This window comes from Pagrus major, chromosome 20, assembly GCF_040436345.1.
Source record: "Pagrus major chromosome 20, Pma_NU_1.0".
NCBI classification, from domain to species: domain Eukaryota; kingdom Metazoa; phylum Chordata; class Actinopteri; order Spariformes; family Sparidae; genus Pagrus; species Pagrus major.
This window is the reverse complement of record NC_133234.1, coordinates 22,794,960-22,817,145: the sequence shown is the minus strand read 5'-3', so window position 1 is coordinate 22,817,145 and position 22,186 is coordinate 22,794,960. Positions and strand designations below refer to the sequence as shown.

The 22,186-nt window shown below is 42.4% G+C and overlaps 1 protein-coding gene across 1 annotated transcript in view; it reads right to left on the bottom strand.

The window, feature by feature from the left end:
* Positions 1-21,658, bottom strand: part of thrab (thyroid hormone receptor alpha b) — a 154,167-nt gene extending 132,509 nt beyond the window's left edge. Inside the window, exon 1 of the mRNA XM_073489288.1 lies at positions 21,578-21,658. The gene's annotated coding sequence lies outside the window, so the exon portion shown is untranslated. The remainder of the gene's footprint in view (positions 1-21,577) is intronic.
* Between the last annotated feature and the right edge of the window lie 528 nt (positions 21,659-22,186).

Below are 22,186 nucleotides of genomic sequence, written 5' to 3'. Positions count from 1 at the left end.
TCAAGTTGCCTACAACATTCCCACACTGAGAGAAAACCCAGAGACTACAGAGTATAAGATTGCCCAAAATCTTCACATTCTTCAAAAACCACAACTTTACAGTTAAATGAGTCGGTGGCACCTCAAACTTTACATATGAGAGGGTGGCGTGTTAGTTGAGAGTCAACATAAGGTGAGGAATGCCAACAGCAGCAGCTTCAACTGTCCTACACAGAAATTAAGAAAGACGACACTGACGCAGGCGGAGAGGTAACAATACCCAGTGTGCAGCATTTTTTGTGGAAACTCATCCCGCTCAGGAACTAGATAAAAAGTTATTCATTGTAACACTCAGATTGTTATTGGCAGAAGAAGTACATTTTTATGTCATTTCTTATTAATCTTACTGTTTCCAAGTAAGTTGGGAGTTTTGGGACCATAAATAAAACAAAATGTGGTGATTTACCAATCCTTTTTGACATATGCTCAATTGAAAACAGTACTAAAAGCAATATATTAAATGTTTTACCTCATCAACTTCATTGATTTTTGTAAATATATGCTTATTCTGAAAAATATTCTAAAATATTTTGTAAAATGTATAAAGATGAATTTCCTTCCATTTAAATCGTTGAGTTTCAGCTCTAATTGGGACACAAACACAAACTCATTGATCTCCACTTTCACATCATTACATAACAAGTGTCTGCGTCTTTGGCACCTCGGACACATTCTTTTCCCGGTTGTGTCATTATCGGATGACATTCAGCCAAGTAGCGCCACGGCATTCTCACCTTTCCACCTGACTTGGCAGGCGACACACACACACACACACGCACAGGGCCACTCCTATCTTCCATTGAGAAGATAACCAAATTATTCTTCTTGGATGCACACGGACGTGTCGGTGGCTTCATCAAAAAGAAACATGAAACAGGACCGGTGGCCTTTCTTTTATCAGATTGTTTTCTCACAAATCCAAGTCATCAGTTAGAAAATGAGCAGGTGATCCATTTTCATTTTACGCTGACTCTCTGTATTAAGCATTTAACTTACTCAAAGGCTTTCCATTTGAAGTCCTTCACAACACTCTGTGATGTCTCCACGTTTTTAAGTACCATCAAAGTGAAAACAAAGAAGGCACTGACTGCCAGATGCAGTTCCTTGTAAACAGAAATATATTAGATTTTTTAAGGTACATTGGATTAGCTTATGGTATGCTTCTGCTACTCCCAATCCCAGTTGCGTTAAAGAAGCAACATTCCGATGAGTTATTTTAGACTTAGAAACACTGTAAGTCGGCTCTCATACAACAGCACATATTAGAAAAATTACATAACCCTGACTCCAAAACGCAGTGCACTGTCACACTGGTGTGGTACGATAAACATCTCAGAAAGTATCACAGTTTCACTCAATTGTTATTAGAGGGTTGTATTTTCACCTGTGTCCGTTTCTTGGCTGGCACGAAAAACTACAGAGTGGATTTCCATGAAACTTGGATGGAGGATGGGTCTGGGCTCAGAATGAACCCCATTAACTCTTTTACACTTTGCGAGACAGGATGTTTTTCAACACTTTCGTTAATTTCTCTGGGAATAAAGCATGGATCTTGATGAAAAAAATTATTTCAGGTGCTGGTATCTATGAGTTATTAAGTAGATACACCGAAGTCTTCAACAAACCCAAGAAAAACAGAGAAGAGTCTTCTGAACAGAACTGACTGAATCATCACTGTGAGTTTTCTATTTGCTATACCAACCTGTATCTCTCTCTGCCTGGCTGAAATAAAACGGGGATATACTGTAGATGGGCTTGAGTGCTGTCAGGTTTAACCTTGCCTCCAAGCAGCTGGCCTTCTTATCTCTCCCGCCTGTGCCGATGCATATTTATCCGTCCCCGAGTGGCTGAGAGCTGGCTTAGCATATGGATTAGCCAGGCAGAGAATCAGATGCCTGACCACACTGAACCGCAGTAGCCAGTAATGAAAACAAACGAGTGGCGTCGCTTTAAGAGACGTTCACCTCAGATGGGACTTATGGAAGAGGTCAGCTTAGTGTCTCCTGGCATTAATGCTCCAGTATACAGCCATCCTTTGATAAATCATACCACTGGTGGATCGGATTCAAACTGAGTAATCATTATGGAAGTGTGAGTCGAACAGTTCGACCCCTCTGGTGGATTCTGTTAAAAATTAAAGGCCCTCTATAGGCTTCAGTGCCTGTGGAGGTGTGAGTTAGCATATATCTTAGACTTTATCACAGTGAAGTTGTTACCAAGCTGAGGTGAGGTGTACAATATTTGCAGTATTTCAATATTAAACTGATAATGACAATAACTAGAATGGCACTCAGTAGAGCACATACTTCTGCCAAAGCGCAACAGTCTCCTTTAATACAATTTAATTCAAGCCTAATCCAATATCAAACTCGATGGCCCTGTATCAACCACCCAGAATGCTTTACTATCATTTAAGCTCACCAGATCTAGGATCAGCATCAACTTGCACTCACACACAGATAACAGCCACGTATCAGCCACATCAAAAAAATGTTGAATCTTGCAATGTTAAAGAAAGTGAGTTATGATTCTTTCATCTCGTTCCGCACCAAAAGTAAATGGGGTCTATTTTGGGCTGAGACCCATCCTCCAACCAAGTTTTGTGGAAATCCGTTGAGTAGTTTCTGTGTAATCCTGCCGACAAGGCAACCAACCAACCAACCAATCAACCAACCAATCAACCAGCCATCTAACCAACCAACCAAGCAGCCAACCAACCAACCAATCAACCAACCAATCAACCAGCCATCTAACCAACCAACCAAGCAGCCAACCAACCAATCAACCAACCAACCAACCAGCCAATCAACCAGCAAATCAACCAGCCATCTAACCAACCAACCACGCAGCCAACCAACCAATCAACCAAGCAGCCAACCAACCAACCAATCAACCAGCCAACCAACAAACACAGGTGAGAACATAATCTGTGTCAAGGAGGTAATTACTCCGAAAAACCAATAAGATAATCCAAAATTAGGTATCAAAAAATATATTTTTGGCATCGGTATCGTATCGGCTCTAGGATCAAAACAGCTCAAATGATATCCAGCCCTACTCCGCACCCTGCCTTTATTAGTTGCATTCCATGCATTGCACCAATTTGTTGTGGTATCATTAATAGGGGTTATAAAATAATACCACAGGTAAACATCATTATTTCACTCATTTGTTTGAGTAAATATAAGATAAGCTGGGAACACTGATCACACCGACAGAATCTGAGCCATTCGTAATCATATTCCTTCCTGTGATGTGAGACCACCAACAGTCACCAGGAAGTTCAGAAGGACAGACGGATACTCAAGATAGAAGAAGAAACAGAAAACCAGAAAAAAAGATTATTGCTCTTTCTCAACGTTGCACTCCAAGTGAGACACACGAGCTCGTGACCTGTTTTAGTGCACACCAACACACAGCGGCACCGACAGGGTTGACACATGATTTCGAGGTTCACCAGACGGCCATGACAGATTAAGGTATGCACCCTAAAGCAGGATTTAAAACGCATTAAAGAATATTAGTTGTTCCTTGAAGCCCATTTACGGCTGTGACCACCGACCACATTCTGAATATAAGAAGGGTAAAACATGAAGCCATTTCATCCCAGGACACAGATATGTTCCTGCAAGTTATATTATATGCTGAGGCAGTTACTTAAAGATATGATATCTGATATTTCTTCATTAAAATGTCAAAAACCTTGTGTACTTAGTGTCGAAGATGTTTCCAAGAATGTTAAAACCCAGATAACGCTATAACTTCCAAGAGAGAGCGAGGAAGGAAGTCTGACTGAAACGTAAAGTCAGTTTAACTTTAAAACATTATCTCATCTGAACATTTCCGCCTGAGTCACATCAGATAAATACAAACATATACAATACGGCTCAATAATAACCGTCAAGGAGACAAAATAATTGTTTTTTGCTGGTCACCGTTATTAGCTTAAGCCTATAGCATTTTGCATAAATGATCCTTTTATATACTTTCTTCTACTCACAGCTTGATAAATTAAAGTCACTGCATCTCCAGATGAAGAGAACAGATGCTCTGAACCTGATCCAGCTACTGGCCACTTTCCATCTGTACACCATGCTTTTTTTATTTCTGTTTGTGAATGCGTAAAAACCCATTATATATATTGTTTTAATAAGTAAGCTTTAGAGGAAATAGTATGCTTATTTTATGAACTTCTCGCTGCATTTACCCTTTATGCTAAGCTACGCTAACCACATACTTGACTCCATTCCAGTATTTAATACACAGAAGAGAGATTATTATTAAAGAGAGCTTTGTCTAATGGGTTTTAATGTACTGCAGCTCGGCATCCGTCCGCAGATACATCGCTGATAATGTTATCTAAACTAGTGGAAAGCATTTACAGCGGTCAACTACGGAAAGTGCAATGGAACAACATTAAGCAATCTCACACAACGTCACGTTACGAGATGGCGAGCCCTGAAGGACAGTTTTTAAACAGTCAACAGATAAAATCTCTCACAACAGAACGAGAAGAACAGAATGAATGCCTGCAGGATTACCGGCTGCGTTCTTGGACAGGCTACACAAAAGGTGAGATTCCTGCGCTTATGGAAGCAAACATATGTTTCATTTTTACAAGACAAAGAATGAAGGATGAGGACTAACATCCACAGAGTCCGCAGGCGATTTCTGATTCTCTTTGAAACGCTAAAACTGAGAAAAATCTTTCGACTACAGCTTGTTGCTTTAATTCAGCTGTCTATATAAAACTGCACTGTTCACCAGAGTCTAAAAAAGAGGGAGGTTGTCTTACATCAGGCCGATATGGTATCTATATAAGCCTGCCTCTCTGCTCTGCCATCATCCTCTTTATAGTGCGAGAGAATGTGCTTTCTATAGGATAGCTGATGAGAAGCGTGATCTAAAGACCTCATCCAGCCAAGAATAATAAAACTAGTGTTTAATGCAAAGCTCCTTCCTGCTTAATGAAGTATTGTCCCTGTCTTCCCATGCGGGTTTGACAGAGGATGTCTCACACATCAGTATGCCCGTCCTGCACACCAACAGTTTGTGGGCAGAAGCTGATACTTTATCTTCACAATAAAATGATATCTCTTGTAAGATGACAGCATCTCCCGAAACTAGACCGCAGCCATTTGTTAATCTTTTTGGACAAATCTGACGTTTGGGACAGAGCTGTTTGTCAAAAGCTTCGCATAAACAACATCAAACTTTTCCTTTCTGAAAATGAAACTGGACCATGTACTGAGGGAAAAGCTCTAACCTTAAGTCTTCTGTGCATCTTTCTACACGGGTTCCCTTCTCACAGCTTCCCTCTTAAAATATAATCAAGACATCAAAATGTGGCCTCGTCGTCAAAGACTCTTTTTTCTCATCTGATGTCAATAAATATTCATTCAAAAAAGAAGTCTCTCTTGATGAACTATTTTTGAACGCTGAACATTCGTTTCAGTCTTTTTTTTTTAGTCCAAACAGTTGCTCAACTCAGCTTCTCAAATGGAAGATTTTTCTGTTTTTCTAAATTTTCTGTGATTGCACTAAATATCTTTGGGTTTTGGACTAGCAGCTGGACAAAACAAGGCATTTCAGAACTCAACAATAAGGACTGCCCGAAAATGGCGGTGGGTAAGGACGTTTAAAAAGCTGAAGCACAAGCAAATGTTTTAATTATACTGGAACATGACCATTTCCCATATGCAAAAATGATTGTTGCTCGGCATCTATGATACACTGTGTCCTTGTTCTGATCCATTTAGTTTATATAAAGATCAACAATGACAATTATCTTTAGTCTTCAGTCATATTCACATGGATCTACTTTTACCTGGACACCTCCAGGAATTTTTAATAATTGCGGATGTCGAATCTGCCATGCCTGTAATTTGTAAAAATTCCATCGCGTGGTACCGACCATATTTCGCCAAACACAGAGGTCATGTGATAATATCAGTCCCATGCAAATTTGTATGTCTGTGATTTTGGGTTGTTTTTCTTTATGAACATCTGTTTTCTCTTGTCAGAGAACCAACCAAGTAAGAAATCTGATCGCCTCGTAAAAATGTTAAGACATAAGTCAACATCTGTGCTGTTAGATCGGCTATATTGACATATGCGATGACAGAGAGGGTTAGGATCAACAAAAGGTTGTCATATTCAAGTACAGCCACAAAGCATCTGTCCTTGATCTGAATGAGCTGCACATGTGTTTATTCTCCCAACACATGCAGAAAGTTGGCTAACCAAGTTTAAACTATATTAAAGATGTGGCTGCTGATTAACAGACACATCGCTTCTGAAAGCGTGATGTTACACATGTTGACTTCGTCTTTGGGAGATAATGGCAATAAATACAAGTAAGCTGGGCAGCCCAGTAGTTCTGTTGGTAAAGCGCGTGCGACCCATGTGAGTCCAACCTGTGGCCATTTGCTGCATGTCACCCCCCTCTCTCAATCTGTCCTATCAATAAAAAAATACAGTAATAGGTCATTTGTATGTAAAACTTGACTTGAGGCAGGTACATTAACGTTGAACCCTGCATTTAAGGATGTCACCTTGGGCTGTGGGGAATAATAACAGGCACTTTACAAAAACGAATCACTGAGAAAAGGATGAATAAACTGCATTGTTTAATTTCCTCCCCTCACTAAATAACGTTCTTGCCGTGGTGGGTCCACTGCTGTGGCGGTCCCGCCTGCAGTCTGATCCTGAGAGCGGCTGTCACACGACTAGGACTTTTTCTAATAGTAGTGGGCTAAGTGCTCTCGATGCCAGAGAAAGGCCTCAAACAGGAAATGGTGCCGGCTCGCTGACGCTGTGCCAAACCACCCGCTGAATCACATCCATCTGTTTGCATATTATGCAAATCACCCAGAGTTACTTAAGTGTAAATCGGAGTAAATGTGTGTTCGTCTGTGTGCGAGAGAGCTCGTTTTTCCAAATCAGCTTACAATCTACCGTGACACATTAACTAACATCGCTCGTGTCAGCTGTGCCACCTATAGGACTTCACACCTACATCTCAGGCACTCAGCTGGAGCTGACATCCAGACTGCCTTCCACTAAATAGACCTAACTTCCTTTATTTTAACTTAGTTAGAGTTGAGAGCAGCATGTATTCCATTAATGCTCATTTCAGCTCTAATCCAATTCATTGTTCCTCCACGCCACTGTGTGTAGAATAAGTCATTTCCACACAGGATTAATCCACTGTGCTTTACTTTTAGAGCAATCTGCTGCTTTGCATACTTTAAAAGCTTAGCTGTTACATGTGGTCTCAGACACACACACTCTCACACACTCTCTCTCACACACACACACACACACACACACACACACACAGCCAGAGTGCTGTAACTGAGCCAATGTGGAGATTGATCAGCTGGGCCGTGTCCAAATTAAAGTCCGTCCTCTGCAGACATGCCAAGCATAATAACTCTCTCCTCTCTTTGCACTTTTCCTTGGCAGGGGGAAAGTGGGGAGAGAAACAAAAAAAAAAAGACGCATGAGAGTAGAGAAAGTAAGGAGAAGAAAAGGAGACGCAATTGGATAATGTCTTGACACCCATCGCAGAAAAATGGAATGCCTGGCTCTCAGATGTCTGACCCATTTCTCGGCGCTTGCTCCCCTCCTTTCTCACTAATTTCCTTCCTTCCTCTAATCTACAGTAAAGAAGCCGTCTGACTCAGATTCACTGGCGCTCCTATGAAAACGCAGTGCCACAGGAACCGAACCCACACGCCTTAAACACATGTACAGAAACACCCACGTACGCAGCCTCAATCTACTATACGGCACTGCGATAACTGGAACGAGAGAGCAGAGCATGCTGGGCTGGAAATCACAAACAATTTTATATTCTCTGTGAGGGGGTTTTATGGGAAATTGAGTGTTTGTGTGTGTGTACGCTGTTTGAGGCAGGCACATGTGTTGTATGTGTCCAACAGTATGCATAATGAGAGGCCTGCGCTCCAACAGAGACAGTCCGATAATCAATTATTCACTTGCTGGAAACACACTGGCGCTCATTTCTAATAATAAAATCAGTTGGCACATCTGTTTGATGGCAGACAAAAATGTCTATTTGTTGCATTTCTGAGGAAGTAATTGAGCCACATTATCCCGCGATGATGGATAAACTTATATGTAATTACATACAATAATGAGGAGAAATTTCCCCTGGTAGCGCTGGTGCATATTTTGCATTTGCACATTATACTGTAATTTATGAATGTCTGTATTCGAGCATATGTTGCGTGCAGAGTTGTTACTCACATTTATATTCATTACACTTTTTTAATTGCAGTTGTTAAGTCTAAAAGCGGTCCATAAAGAGCTTCTTTTGTTCAACAAACTCCAGAAAATATTCATTTACAATTATAAATGAATGAAAAGAGACAAATCCTCACATTTTCTTTTGATCGACTGATCAATTAATCGACTGATCAATAAATCGACTGATCGCTGAGGCTCTAGTGGTTACAGTTGAACTCTGTAGCTACATGCTTTAACTACATCTTCACTGTGATTGGTTACCTTTAAGGCCTCTGCAAGTGAATTTTAAAGGGGCAGTTCACCCAAAAGGTGATATTTTCTCCAGTTAACAAGGACAATTTTCTGTTGTTCTGTTTCTGTTATGTTACTTTTGAATTTAATGTGATTGAATGTGATTGTGCAACACTTTCAACATCAGAAACTATACACCCATTACATCCACTATGTCAGGGTCCAGGCAGAAAATGCATAGCAAGTCAAAACAAAGACTTCTTTGTAATTTGGATTAATACGGTCTTTAGTAGCGTACCAGCACTGGAAACAATAGCAATGTACGAGTAGTGTTAGTAGTGCATTAAATTACTTATAAAATATGTTATACTCCTCAAGATTCCAGTCCTGGATGATTAAGCCACACAGACAAGGTCACAGTGTGAACAGCGAGTGTGGTTTAGTTCAGAATACTGAGGCCACGACTGCCTTACAATAAAAGCAAACTCATGTCTGAATGTGAGGCAGCAGCTGAGGGAAATGTTCGGTTGCATTAGCAGTAACTTAATACAGCTCTGATACAGCTGCAGGAGAGCGAACAGTGAACAGAGAGGGCTGACATCAATGAGATTAAATTACAGTGACGCTGGATTACATGCTGCATCGTTTCCTGTGAATCCCTGCTGCATGAGAAGGCAATATGAATCCTGCAGTGCAGGAATGGCGGACCCTGCCACCAAAAATGGAAACTGCCATGCAGAGGGTAACATTAGGGCTGCACAATATACGTATATTGTATCATTATCGTCATATGGGACTATACTGTATTTCTTGAAGTGTTGTCTTCAGAAGCTGCATGACAGTCAAGTGATGTCATTTTTTACATGACATGGCAACACTTTATAATAGACATCATTAATATACAGTAGGTTTACTGTAAATTTAGTTTAACCTTAGTTACAAAATATTTCACTGTTAACAAACAATGAAATGCTTTATAAAACATTTATTGAGCAATTGTTTTATTGTAAAGTTGCAAACGATGTTTCTAATCTTTACAAATGCTTAATAAAGCATTTTATTGTGCGTGATAGTGAAATAACTATTGACTAAAGTTTAAAGGGGCCGTGAAAGAAGTTGAAACTCAGAATTTACAGTATCAATGAGGTAATAGTACAAACTCTAAAGTAAAGTAAAGTATTTATCTTTTTCATAACTGAACAAGCTGTTCTCAGAGGAAAATAAGGTCCCTTGAACACTGTGTGAAGCTAGAAAGGTGGCAGGGTCCGCCACATAAACAAAGTAAAACAGTATGAAATTGTGTTGTCCTTTAAGGTCAGTTTGTTTGTTCAGTCATGAAAACAAAGAGTGTTTGTTTATTTAGTTTGTTTAGTCAGTGAAGATCTTCCTCCTCTGATTAAAATGTCTTCAGCCAAACAACACTGTGCACTTTTAATTAGAGGTAAGTGACAAATTGTTTTCCCCTAAATGGCACACGGAAATATACAATTAAAGAAGAGAAATGACTTTCTGGAAGCTTGGAAATCATTTAAAAACCTCATGTTATGCTTTAGGAAATGATTAACAGGAATGTCAGGAATACATAATTTGAATTTAATGAGGGGTAATCCATGCAAAACAGCTGGTATGGTCCTTAAATCAATCCTGGTGGTCCTTTTAATGTATGCTAATGTACAGAAGCTACAGCAGACTCTGGTTTTTGCAGAGCAGAGCATGTTTGACTGACAATCTGTGCGAAAACAAGGGGAAGGGCTACGACAGGCAGAGGTTAGAGGAGACCAGGAGTCGCCTTCGGTCAACTAATCCCCCGTGTCAGATAAGGGTCAGCCCGGCACACTCGTGCTTAGCACACTAGCACACACACACAAATACAGGAATAACAAGGGGGAGCGATGGGCTGTAAACTATGTACATCATGTGATAGAAGTACACACAGAATACATTAAGTCGAGTCCAACACATGATTCTCTTTCTTGCTCTAATGTTATCTAAAGTTATAGCTCTCTCTCTCTCTCTCTCTCTCTCTCTCTCTCTCTCTCTCTCTCACACACACACACACACACACACACACACACACACACACACACACACACACAAACACTCCAGCAGGGCCAGCGCTGCCTGCTCTGGCACAGAAGAGGACTACAGATGTGAAAGTGGGGAGAGCTCTCGCTCTAGGGACCAGCTGGAGCCCTTCCAACCTGGACAAGGGTCAGGGACAGGACGGAGAGAGCACAAGCTGCATTTGGAGCCTCTTCTCAGGGGCTCGGCCAGCTCGACACCCCTCGTCGATCACCCCGGGCCTCCGTCCAGGCAAAATCTGTGAGCGCTTTGTCTGTTGGTGCTCTGACATTTTAGTCAGAGCATCAAAATACACAAATTCCACATGTCGGAATCAAAGTGAAAAGGACGCTGTTTTTAATTAAACGACAATTGTTTTGATAGAGGAAGTTGTTGCAGTGATACAGTACAGGACTGTTGGCAGCTCCCACTCGGTTGTCATTTCGCAAGTAAAACAGTTGTTGTTGGGCAGGGCGCTGAACACTTACTGGCGACGGTTTAGACAGAGCTGTACAAACAGGGAGGCTGGCAGGCTGAAAAATGAACTGTAAGTGGCTTTGTGTATATCCCCTATGCACAGTATTGAGCAAACACTGCGTATCTGATGCAACATGTGTTCTTCACAGATCTGTAGGAGCCTGAGTGAAGTAAGAAGAGCTGCCTGTGTGAACTCATGATGAACATCAATGTGTGTGGCTGCTGCTGGAGTGATTGCGCGTTTGTACATGAATGCATATCAACTGTGTGACACTGCTGTGCAAGAGTGCAAACCCGAACTCCCTGAACTTCTGCGTCCAGTGTTGATGGGGCCAAAGATACAGCAGGGCGGTACAGTACACTAATAACAGAGTGATTGCCTCACACTATCGCCTATTGAGTTTCCTGCGAACCGGGCCAGCTATGTGGAAGGAAACACGAGCCCGTCCTCAACACCAAACACACGGACCCGCTGCAGAAATACGGCCACGCAAATGTCCACACAGCGAGCATTAACGCAACTGCTGCCCTTGCCACCTGCCCTCACGTGCACGTGCGTGAAATACGAGGTGTTATTTCCAATATATCAGCAAGAAACTGAATCCCTTTCAACTACTGCGAGCCAGATTCTGTTGACTGGCTGCAGTTTAAACATCTCAGATGAGGAATGTGCGCTTCTGCCAGATCAGCAAGTCTCTCTGTGCTTTTCCAAAAGACGCACACGCACGCACACACACACACACACACACACACACACACACACACACACACACGCACGCACAAACAGCCTCAGGGCGCTTGGCATTAAGTTGGCATTCTGGACCTCCCAGCGTGTAGCTCTCTCCATCTCCATCTCCATCTCCATCTCCATCCTTCTACTTGGCGAGCAACACTAACAGGTAGAGATGAAACACATTCCCTGGCTCAGGGAAAATGCCAGGTAAATCCCAGGATTAATGATGCACTCAGGCAGAACAATATCTAGGTTGTGGGAAGGGGAAACTTGGTGATCTTATAATATAATGTTAATGATTGTTTACAACTCCCTAAGTTGCTCCCAAACTAGTACTTCAAATTTTTAAAGGCTTAATTTCAGAGTGCTAATAAGCAGCCGACTTCCCCTTGTGCGGCGCTCTCGTGGACGAGGATTCAATTGTGTTTGATTGTGTTTGTTAAGGGCAGGCTGCCAGCGCTGGAGCGTTTACTGCATCTTTTGTTTGATTATTTGCCAGTTCCACACCTAAGAGCCGAACACATTTCCCTTTCAGCGATCCGGTGCACACCTCTCACATCAATCATAAGAATAGCTCTCCGACGCAAGAATTCAAATGATTCAAACTAGTGTGATGCCTGGTTTAAAAATAACCACTGACATTTGAATTACATGCGTTTTTGTCAACAATATTACATAATACAGCACAAACAGCGGCAATTTCAATTAATTAATCCCCTAACAGGTTTTACCTATTTATCTTCCCTTTAAGCAGCTTTAAGGTTGGAAAAGTCATCTTATCTTAATCTACTCTGTCTGACAGTATTAGGGCTGCGACTGATTATTTTTATTGATTAATCTGCTTTTTTATTGCCTGTAAAATGTCAGAAACATTCCAAACAAACCCAGAAAATATTCAGTTTACTCTCCAATCTGATAAAGAAAAGCATCAGATGCTCACATTTGGGTTTGAGCTTGGCAAGGCTGCGCGGCATGAGTTTGTGATTACAGGTTTAAAAGGTTGCATCCACATGGAGAGCGAGCATCAGTAAGTGAAGCTTGCAGAGTTGTTTTGGCTGAAACAAAAAGGTAACTTTGCCCTTTCTTAGCAAGATCTTGCAGGTGAACGATGCCTCTGAAGGGCCGTGTCTCGCCTCTTTTATCGCCACTTTATCTTAACACATTAAAACATTACATTCAGTGTTCAGAATCACGTGCTAAAAGCTCAAAATTTGTGTTACCCGCAATGAAGTGAGAAGTCTCAAGTGACAAGTGCGCCAATGTGTGAGTGTGCAGGAACTCGAGATAATAATCAGGAGAGGAAAGTGTCATCACAAGTAGCTTTGGCATCGTAGCATCAAACAAACTGTTGATGCAGGTGACTTGTGTTTCCTGTTACCATCACAGGCCTGCACAAACCACAGCGTACCCACCCGCAGCTGTCATGTAATGGCAAGACGATTTCCGCCACTATCATTGTTCGATTATTGGATTGGATTGAAGGCATCACACACAGTAGTCTGGCAGCAGTTGTGTGAAAAACAGATGTACTGAGTTGACTCGACAAGTGGCCAATTTCACTTTCACTCCGAAGCAATTCGCTCAAAATAATCGCAGGAAGGAAAAAGAGTCACTGGCGTGAAGATGATCCCAGCTTGAATGTGATGTCAGAAACAGAACATTTTCCTCAAACAGAAAAAGTGCTGGGTAAGCAGTAAAACGGCATGGCTCGGTGAAGAGTGGGTCACCGTCAGTCACACTTCACGGAAGCCCAACTAAACTCTGAAGTGATCTTTCACCTCACAGACAGTCATAACATAAACCAAAGTCTGCTTCAGCCGGGGGGGAACATCTTACACACACTCCTGTTGCATCCAGTCAGACCGGGCTGTGACTCGACCACTGTGAAAACCAAACATGTGACCAAAATCTGGGGCATTCGCCAACTGAGGAAGCAGCTTGCTGTAAATTAATAGGAGAGCGGTGTGCAATAAAAGCTAGAAAGAAGAGGCTTGTCATAACTGAACGTATTAAAACCTTTATATTAGGCTTGAAAGCATAATCCCTGGGCTTGAATTACCTTATAATAATTAAACAACGTATTACCAGTACAACTATATTCTATTAAGAGATAGCGTACTTGCAGAAAAGTGATTTCCAACCAGGGGTGTCTGTACCTCAAGGAGTACTTCTGCAGTTGTCAGGGGGAGCATGGAGCTCACCTAATTTTATACAACAGCATTTACTATTTGATTAAAGGGAAATACTCACATATTGAATCAACTGAATAGCCCTGATGCTGCGATTAAGAGTGTGTGAAGACCATAGAGTCGATGTCGTATGTTGGCAAGTGAGCAGGGAAGTCTCAATAGTTAGCTACAACAATAGATAAACTGCTGAACTGGCGAGCTACAACTTTAAAAAGTCAAAGTAGTTAGCTAAAACTAATGGATAGGCTGAAGTCTGAGTTTAAAACATCTTCCTCTCAGGTTTCCTGCACTGACGTGAGTTGAGTATCAATTTTAGGGGGAGACGGGTGCTTGTTGGGGGTTGGCTGCAGTAGCAAGACATCATCGCGGCCCAATTGGAGGTGGGTTGACTCTACTCTGGAGCAGGTCCATCGCCGAAAAGCAAATCAGCACGGCCCGGCCGTGGCCAAAACTGCTCGTGGAAAAATGGCAATAGTTTGCTAGAATAAAAGAAACAGTTGGGATACTTTGATAAACTTATGGATAAATGGTTGAAAAAGATTGTCGAAATGTATAAATAATAAAAGTAGCCTAATGGATAAACAGTTTTGTTTGCTTGAATCAAAAGTAAAGTCTGCACTCTTGTAATATCTGGCTGACTGACAAATCAAGCGTATGATAAAAAATATTGTGGATCCAGCACTTTATCCACTTATATATAATAAACAGTTGACTAATACCCAGTTTGAAATCATTTCAAGTGAAGAAATTAGGACCATGGTGGGCGGTGTTGTTGCAGGGGGCCTAACAGAGTTCAGGGTTGTGGGTGTCTGCTGCTGTACAACATGTATAACAGCCTCATTCACCCCTGACACTTGTAATTCCACACTGTCTGGAGCGAAAAGTCATGGCCCCTAATGAAAACCTACATGTTTCTATTCTGAAGGCCAAGAGGTCTTTATTTTTGGTCTCGTAATTACGCAGCTATTCAGTAGCAAATGTACTTTAGGTGACTTGTATATATGTGGAGGCCTTAACCACAGTTTGAATTTAGAAACTACACAATGATCAAGAGGTGGAGTTTTTGCAGAAGCTTGCCAAACCATCAGGCGTTGGAACGGCTCCATCCAAGTTTCCTCGAGCATGACAGATTACAAAACAGGGAGCAGTAAAAACTCCAGCCTTTACTTTTGCATTGCCAATGATTTATCCAGCTTCTAATTCTGGGGCATTCAAGACATACAATACCGTTGTTTACCAAAAAATCCTGCTACAGTTTCATTTGCAAGGGCATCGAGTAAAGAGCATTAACCTCACTCTGATGGGATATGAAAAAAAAAGGTCAAATTATTCTGCGCTCGCTGCTTTTTTTTTTCCGACAGTAAATGCAGCGCTGACCTATATACATGTCGGGAAGAGCAGAGGAGCCATAGTGGAACTTGGGTCTCGGCCAAAAAATTCTAATTGTGGGGTTTTATAAGCATCTCTTTGCTCAGAGTTATTCATTACCTCAGCAGATTAATACGTTGAAGCATGGTGCATTTCCAAAGAGAAAGCAGCATCACAGATCTGTTCTTCTGCCTCTTATCACATGCATTAAAGCCACTGTCTTCATCAGGGGCCATCAACCGTACTGTCCTCTACGTCTGGGAGGCGGTTGATTGTGGTGATGTAATTTGTGTACTATATATACACACAGCACAGAAAAAACATTGTACTGTTCATACTATAGCTGAACCATTATCAAAATAGTGTCTTCAGGGGAAAAGTCCAAACATTATCTGGCTCCAGCTCCTCTATTTTGAGGACTTGTTGCTTTTCTCTGTTTTATTCCACTGTAAATTGGATATTTGGGGGTTTTCGACTGTTTGTTTGGACAAAACAACTTAAAGGACGTCACCATCGATTCTCGGAACTTGTAATTGAGGTTGATAAATGTGTCGATCATTTTCTCGATCAATCGATTAGTTGTCTGGTCCATAAAATTTTGCTTGAGGTGACTTAGAAGCCTTAGAGGACTCAAGAAAATAGAAAATATTCATATTTAAGAAGCTGAAATTACAAAATCTGGGTGTTATTTTCTTGAAAATAACTTAAAGCGATTCATTGATTATCAAAACAGTTAGGCAATTCATTTTAAAGTTGACAATTAATCCATTAACCCACATGATGGGCATTTTTCACCATTTTTCGACATCTTATAGCCCAAGCGATTAATCAATTAATTGAGAAATGTCTGCAGATAAATAATGACGAAAACAATCTTGTATTGTTTATCTATTTACAGGTATATCCAGCATACAAACACATTATCTACCACTGCATCAGTCAAAGCAAAACAATTATCAATCCAAAGTAAACCCCAATTATTATTTTTTTTACAATTCCTATTATCAGTTCCACTTCTTTAACGCCAACACACAAACTGAGTCGTAATCACACATTAATTCCTCTCGGGAACTCTGATTATAAACTGATTATCATCTGCCCCGGGGGCACGGATACTGAAACTGTTACTGCCAGTTTAATCTCAAATCCACATGAAGGGAATCCCTCTGTACGCCACAACGACTCACTGTTTACGACACAGTAGAAAAGAGTGGCCACTTTATTGTCTTGGGAACTGGTTTGTTTAATATGTCTGCAAATGTGTAGTGACTTAATTTTTATCCCACTGAATAAATTGAAGCAGCTCTCTCGCTCTCTCTCACTCTCTCTCTCGAGCGGACGCAGTTCAGTGCCAGCGAATGTGGGATGGACTCCTCCTCGTAAAGTGCTCCGCTTCACCCTGGCAAAAATAAACCTCACAGGCCCTCGGTGCCAAGTATTCCCGTTGATGAAAAGCCAGTTGTGAGTGGCCCCAGTTGTACCCGGGCAGAGCCAAGCTGACTGGTGTTAATAAGTGAGCAGTACAGCTGTGTAAAAAAACAGCCTCGCTCCTCTCTTTGGCCAACAAAGGCCATTTTTGCAAAAATGATCATTTTCCCTTGTGATTTAAGAAGCTTTTGAAGCAAAGGCTCGAGACAGAGAGCAGCAGAGAGTAACAATGGTTCAGAGAAATAAAAAAGACATGGGGGGAGCCAGGCATGGAAACCCCTGCTCAACAGAAACTACTGAAAACGAAAGCGAACTCACTCAGAAGGGACTGAAGGGAGGGGCAACAAAAAACACAACAGTGAGAAGAAGCCACAAACTTGGCTGACATCTGACGTCATGTGACTACAAGTGTGTTTGTGTGTCAGGGTGGGGTGGGGGGGTTACAGTATCTCAAAGACAGCAGGACCCCAAGTGGTCTGTGCGCAGAATGCACTGATAATCTCTTGTCGTGTTCACCATGACAGCATGCTTATCAGTGGTGGAGCTGCACGGGCCTCTCAATGCAACTACACAAGGCAGCCACGACATCACACAGAAAGGTTAGCCTCATTCTTCTCGGGCTAATGAGGTTTGAATTGCCAGCGAGGACACGGTCATTACTCTGCGTGCCAGATATTACTGCAGGAAATGGCAACGGAGTTTCCTTCAGGGCAGAGAGGACGGAGGATACACGAGTTCTTATTACGTTGTTTATTAAATTATATTGACATAGATAGATAGATAGATAGATAGATAGATAGATAGATAGATAGATAGATAGATAGATAGATAGATAGATAGATAGATGCCATCCGGTCTGTGTTGTTTTTTTAAATTTTGCTATATAAAGGACGTTGGATGGCATGTTCGCACAAAAGGTACTATATAATAAAATACCTTTATTGTCATTGTATACATGCAACAAGATGCAGTGTGCTGTACCAAGCTACAAAAAGGAATAAATATAAAATATGAGCATGCACTATACATTTAAACATGCAATATAAACATAAAGTATAGAAAATATCAAACATGAATATAAAGTAAGAGTTATAAGTTGCGTCGATCACTCTAAATGTACTTATTCTGCAATAAATCCTAGTGTGCCGTCCGCTAACCTGCTTGTCTCAAGTCTACCAACAAACTTACAGAATTAGAAATTTTAATTATGACTCGAAAATGTGCATTAACTGATAAAATTTCCAAATTGAAGCATTTGAAAACACTGAAACAGCTCAAGTTTGTTGTTACTTGTTGCTCAGACCTGGATTTTTGTGGCACAAGAGGAAGTTTTGTGAGCAGCAGAGAGCTGTTGGAGCTGTGAGGCAGTGACTAGCTCACCCAAATCAGCAGATCATCATGACTTCATTTGTGCCTGGACTCTATCAATAGGCATGCACGATGATCTATAGGCCTATACAGACAAAGACGCCTAATGTTGGTCATCTGAGCGAGCTTTTTGTGCGTAAAGTGGCCGATTTATTCCCTTAAATGAAAGTAAGCGGGATCAAATGTTTCTATACAAATGCTTTTGATAAAAGATGGCTTTGTTTACAACAAGTTTCTAAATACATTACGCTGGTAAACACAAGCTATATTTAACGCCGCCACAAAATCCATTAACCCAGTTCCAGTGCAGGAACCCGTGATGATCAGATGGCATTTTGTGGTTGGCTGCGTCCGTCCTGGCTGAATAGATCCTATGACCCAACCTACAAGTCCATAGCATATGGGTGGCATAATCTAATTAGTCATATGGAACAACGCAGACAACGTGGTTAAGCGCCTTGGGGCCCCGGCTTCTATAAGATGAGCAACAGTCAACTGAGGTCAGACAGAACGTAAAGGCACAAGAATAACAAGCATGTCCTTCCATTGTCGTCTCGGATGTGTGCATTCATGGGGGGAAAGGCGACATCAAACAAGCCTCACGTGTCACGCTAATCAGCTGCAAATATGTCACCTTCTCTGACCTTTAATTATCCGCCGATCTACCAATAGGTGTGTTTGAAAAAAACGCCTGAAAAATCTAAATCAGAGGAGTCGTGGAGACTTGAGGTATTCAGCTTGACATATGGGCAAACAATGTGTAGCTGCTCCCTCGGGACAATTACTGCCATGTCCAGGACATTCCTTTAACTTAGATGCATCATGCGCGCGTGTTTCATTAAAGCTGACTGACAAAAAAAACGAACATCTAATCAACTGTATCTCCGTCGGCCTCCATTTAGCTTCCATCATCATCCTAAGTGACAAAAAAGGGAGGAAATGGGGAGGCAAATCCTAGGATCATCACCCCCCCCCCTCTCTCACCAGGCTCGGCTCAGGAATAGCTCTTGACATATTGGCCTACCCAGCATGCCCTCTGCCTCTCTAGACAGCTCTGACATCATTATACAGCAGATACAGACCAGGACATCAGCTGCACAGCCAAGGTTATATAAGTGAACGCTCTATGTTTCTAAGCATTAAGCGCTGCTGCCCCACCACGGGGGAATAGGAGGGGATGGGAGTAGATGAAGAGAGAGAGAGAGGAGGAGGGAGGAGGAGGAGGAGGAGGAGGAGGCCAGGAAGAAAGACAGACAGAAACAGGGTCACAAAAAGAGAGGCCCACTGGGGTGCTCGCTGCTGGGAGGGACTGAAGAAGGTCACCTCTGGGCCCCCTGAAGGAGCCCCAGCCATGCAGGGAAGAGAAGAGCCGAGAGAAGAGAAGAAGAGAAGATATAGACCAGGTCACATGGGGCTACACCCACCACAGCCTCTGTGTGTGCTCTCTCATGTACAACACTGTTACATCACTCGGTTGGGAGCGGAGCCAGTATTTCCCTTCTATGCATGGAAAAAAATGTTCAAAATAAAAGGAAAAAAGTGGGAAGATTTTGGAGAAAACGTCAACTGAACGATTCAAAGAGTTTCTGTATTTGTTTCCATGAGTGTTATTCTTTATTTACATGCGTTTGTCCACATTAAGTCTGTTTAAAAAATCCTATTCTTAGATGAAATCTCGAGCAGTGGATTGGTCTCGGGAGCTAATAATCAACCCGGAGAAAGAACACAGCGATTTAAACTGATGGTGATGGCTAATGATTAATGAACAGTGGGCATCTGGGGCCAAAACCAGCTGATCGGACATAAATTAGCTTTTGTTTCAGCTCATTTTTGTGTCAAATCCCAGGACTCTGCAGTGGTTTAGCAGGATAAATTTACATAATAATGACATTATTACACATTACTTATTAATCAAGGTGCGTGCAATCTCCCAGACGGGTATGAGATTGAGTATTTTTGGACTTCATACCGTAAAAATAAGCCCCAGCCTCATGATTTAGACATCCAAGAGTCAAAAATTGCTGGAAATTCTCACTGGTTACCATGTTGATCCACTTTCAGGATAAAGCCCTCAGTGTGCCAGAGGAGATGCCTCTGTTGCCAGCTCAATGGATTCAACTGCAAGTACACACAGCTTTTAGACTGTCACTTCCCATCAGCACAGAGGGAGATACTACAGTGGGAAATGAGTGCGAGCGAGAATCGAGACCCCCTGAAAAATAAAAAGGGGCTCCGAGCAGAGTGGTTACACAGGGCGATTTAATTATTACAGCGGTGATGAAGGAGCCCCACGTACACAAACATCTGCAGACGCATTAAACAAACTGTCACCATTGTACTGATGATCTGCTTGCTCTGGGGTCATTTTTGTTACTGGGAACTCTCACATGGGTCTGAGGAGCGGGATGGCAGCAGTCACTCAGGGCATATCACTTAAGCATTTTTAGTTCAAGCACAACACACTGTTTTTGAGCTGTACTGGGCACATCTGTGGTAATTTAATACCCCCGGACCCTGACAGCCTCTAATGAAATGCACATTGTGCCTCCGTAAGAACAGCCTGTTCTGATACTGGTGAATTTCTGATATATATCAAGAAGTGGGGAGGAATCAGAACTGATCACCGGCGCTGCAGCAACACAAACCATGAAGCACAGACATATGAGATGGACTAATCAACTCTTAAATGCCAGCGTGTGAGCATCACATGCACCATTATACACAACCATCAACTGCATTTTCAAGAAAAGGGCATGAATAATATGAGCGTTAATGATCATCACACATCTCAGCGTGGCACAGAGGGAGGTGTGCAATCACATTTGTTATCACTGCATGTTTATTTTGGATCACTGTTATAAACACGTTTTTAAAAAAAAAAAAAAAAAAAAAAAGTCACTCCTGCAGGAGTAAGAAGGAAGGGAGCTCCCTGCAGGACGATCAGGGGCTGTGTTACAGCTGATAGTGAGCTTTTTATCGATCAGTCTATCTTGTGTGCACGTGTGCATGCGCGATTGGACCAATGCGCGCGCCCCAGAGTGCAGCAAGGCATGAAAAAAAAAAAAAAAAAAAAACCCAAGTTCGGGGCCTGTGTGGTGCACACACATGACCCACTATCACACATGCACCACGGCCCTATGTGCACCCATATCCGGCCCGATTCATTGACAACAAGCACCAAACGTCAACAACAATAGTGTCGGTACGGCTGCAGCCCGGCAGTGCAGTACCACCGTGTGTGTGTGTGTGTGTGTGTGTGTGTGTACCTTGGCTGCTGATCTGATCTGATCTGTCAAACCAGGCTACTGAAGCTAGCTCCGCCAAACAACTGCATGCAACCACCACCACCTCCACCACCACCACGCTATCGGTTTCTCCCCCCTTTCCCAGCCCCGATAACGACACTCACCGTCGGATCGAGCCCCCCACGCGGTCCCCGGACACCAGCTCGGTTCTTGGGATATCAGGGCATCAGGCAGGAAATGAAGCGGGAGAAAAGTCAGCGGGGGTCTCCTCCTCCTCCTCCTCCTCCTCCTCCTCCTCCGGGTTTCTGCACAAGTGTCGCGGCGGCGCTGAGTGGCTCCACGTCCCCCCTCCCCGAACCAGCCTCACTCCGAGCCCGGTGCTCCGCTCAAAGCTGCTCGGTCCTCTCCTCTCTCTTCCCTCCTCTCACAAGGCGGATTCTCCCCCCCTGTTTTTTTTTTTTTTTATTTATTTTCCTCCCCTCCGTCCTACGATTTTTTGTCCAAGCGTGGAAATGAGTCGTTTTGTTTGCTCCCCTCTTTTTTTTTCTCTTCTTTTCTTTCTGCTGGTCTCTTCCAGGAGCGGGTTTTGGACGGGCTGCAGCGACAGGGAGGGAAAGAACCAAAAAAGAAATACTACACGGCTCGCTCCTCCCTCCGCTTATGTACAGTACAGTGAAGGCAGCGCTGCCGGGGCCGTGTGACCACTTATTAAAACTATCTACCGCTCTCTACAGGACCACCACTGTAAAGCACGCACTGTACACACTCACACA